At 40.1% G+C, this 2957-nt stretch overlaps 1 long non-coding RNA gene across 1 annotated transcript; it reads left to right on the forward strand.

Annotated features, from left to right (window-relative positions):
* Positions 1-356: 356 nt before the first annotated feature.
* On the forward strand, positions 357-2346 carry LOC133622071 (uncharacterized). The gene is made up of 3 exons (XR_009817742.1): positions 357-431; positions 537-664; positions 2259-2346. It is a non-coding gene; the product is annotated as an uncharacterized lncRNA (long non-coding RNA).
* The last annotated feature ends 611 nt before the right edge of the window (positions 2347-2957 follow it).

Below are 2957 nucleotides of genomic sequence, written 5' to 3' on the forward strand. Positions count from 1 at the left end.
TGTCTTTCATTTTCCTTGTCGTCTGATGATCTTAATATTTGCCTGGTTCTTTGATATCTCTGACAAGTACTTTTCTGCATTCAACAATAACGAGGCCTTGAATTTTCCCTTGAACATGGAATAATTGCCACAATAAGACGTAGGTCGTATTATTCCTTTAGTATCATAAAACAAGATTTAATCTGAAAGGTTTAAAAACAACTCCTCCTTGTCCTTCAGTAACGAGCAAACTTGATAATACTTTGTGACATTTATGACCTCAAACTCAAGTTATGTACAAAACACTGTGTTTTATCAAGCACACATTTGCAATAATAAGCCACGATCAAATATTCATGAACATTTCTGTGCGATACAGATGCCGCTCCAGACGTCTCTGCGTCGGGACTGGAGACGGATGATGAATGGAAGAGAGTTGATGACTTTGTTGGGTGACTGCTCAGCCTTTACCTTCTCATCTATCCCCATGCTGCTCTCCTCCCGCCCTGACCCTTCATTCCCGTCTATATTTGTGCAAATCTTGCTCCTTGTTTCAGCTGATGAATGATCGAGGAAATACTGGCTCGACACACTGCTCAGTCGTTACCTGCTTGATTGTCAGCCTCTCTTACGGACGCCAACAATTTATAGAAGGAGAGATGAGGATGATGCAAACAGATATGCAGTAAGAAGGATTTTTTTTAAATATGGGTGTGATGGATAATAAAGCAATGTAAGAAAACTCATATTTAGTAATGAGCTATAGTAATCAAAATTCCCCCAAAAATGTCATACTGTACAAAAAGAAATGTAGAACACTGAAGGCGGATAACATCAGTTTTGTTATTTTCAGTTCATAAAAATAATATTGGAGAGCTGCCTTAGAACAGTCAACTTTTGGACATTTTAATTTTGATTTGACTTACAACATGGGTGTCAAACTCTGGCCCGTGGGCCAAATTTGGCCCGCCGTGTAATTTCATTTGGCCCTTGAGGCAATATCAAATTAACATTAGAGCTGGCCCGCCGCTATTATTCAGCGATGCTACAATATACACCCCAGCTACCACTAAACCCCGCCCCCCAACTCTGCCCCCGTCCACCAAGTTAATGTTGATATTTACCTCAGAAGGCTGCAAATAGAAAAGGCATTCAATTTTTTATTTACATTTTATTTAATGTACCGTTGATGTTTTTTTCGTTTGTTTTTTGAAAGTTGATTTTGCACTATTAAGCGGCAGCACGGTGGAAGAGGGGTTAGTGCATCTGCCTCACAATACGAAGGTCCTGAGTAGTCTGGGGTTCAATCCCGGGCTCGGGATATTTCTGTGTGGAGTTTGCATATTCTCCCCGTGACTGCGTGGGTTCCCTCCGGGTACTCCGGCTTCCTCCCACCTCCAAAAACATGCACCTGGGGATAGGTTGATTGGCAACACTAAATTGGCCCTAGTGTGTGAATGTGAGTGTGAATGTTGTCTGTCTATCTGTGTTGGCCCTGCGATGAGGTGGCGACTTGTCCAGGGTGTACCCCACCTTCCGCCCGATTGTAGCTGAGATTGGCTCCAGCACCCCCCGCGACCCTGAAGGGAATAAGCGGTAGAAAATGGATGGATGGAAGTTATATAAGCGTTGCTTGTTCCATATTCGGTGTTAAAGCAAATCAGTGTAGCAAACTGAGCAATAATTAACGTTTTATTCATGCACTTTCTTTTGCTACTTCAAGGCTTGAGTGTTTGATTCATTCATTATTGTTATTTTATTTTAAAATGTATTATTAGCCTATGGAAAAAGTTTATTTTGATATTTAGAATCAGAATCAGAATCAGAATCAGAATCAGCTTTATTGTCATTATGCAAGGTAACGAGATTGAGGCCATTCCATACAGTGCGATGTGTGCATGCTAGAAAAACAATGTGCAAATATATAAAAATATAAAAAATGTAGAAGTGCAATGAATATGGTGTGAAATGAATATATACATGAAAAAAAAAAAGATCAGAAGGCTGCAAATAGAAAAGAGGCATTCAAATTTTATTAAAATGTTATTTGATATGCCATTGATATTTTTGAATTATTATTATTATTATTTGAAACTCGATTTTGCATGTCACTATAAAGTTATATAAGCCTTGCTTGTTCAATATTCAATGCAAAATTTGTTTGGGTCCCTATTAATTTGTTCAACCTGGGCCCGCAGCTTTGTTCAGTTTTAAATTTTGGCCCACTCTGTATTTGAGTTTGACACCCCTGACTTACAACCTCACTGTCAAACCCTCAGACAATGAACTCACTCCGTGGGAGGGAGCCAGGTTGAGTACCCGAAGCCCTTCGATGTTGGTCTTGGTAGGATTCGCTGGAAGTTGGACACATTGCACGCCACCGGGGTGTACTGTAGCTTGGACCAGTTAGCTCAGGCAGGAAACCTCCCTCTGGTAACGGTAATGATCCTTCCTCAAGTTTATCTTGTTACGTTTACTTCCTCTCGATCAAAGATATTCAACTAAATTGTTGTTGATAAGTGATATTCAACTAAATTGTTCTTGAGGCGTCTAAGTTCCTCTATACAACGCGCTAGAATTTCTAGGAATATGCTGGTTTGATGTAATTTGGTGAGATGTGGCCACCGGGCCGCCAGTTGAATAGTCCTGCTGTGGATAGTAAAGTTTTATTGCTTTCTTGGTGCGCCGCCAGGGCCGAAGATGACCCCCCCAGCGAGGCCTATCTGAGGCCCTCAATAAACTATCCAATCTCTGCCTTTTTTATCTGAGTGTTTTAGACTTTTTGAGGTGAAAAAAGTCACAAATGAGATCTGTTTATTTGTGGGGATCCCATTAGCTGCGCTCTAGCTACACTTGTGATTTAGGGCTATATAAATAAACATTGATTGATTGATTGATATATGCAGCATACATGCTATAACATACGTAGCATATTTGAATCTAACGGATAGGATTGTACTATTAAAATCCTTTGTTTA

The sequence above is a fragment of the Nerophis lumbriciformis genome, linkage group LG25 (assembly GCF_033978685.3).
Source record: "Nerophis lumbriciformis linkage group LG25, RoL_Nlum_v2.1, whole genome shotgun sequence".
Lineage (NCBI taxonomy): Eukaryota > Metazoa > Chordata > Actinopteri > Syngnathiformes > Syngnathidae > Nerophis > Nerophis lumbriciformis.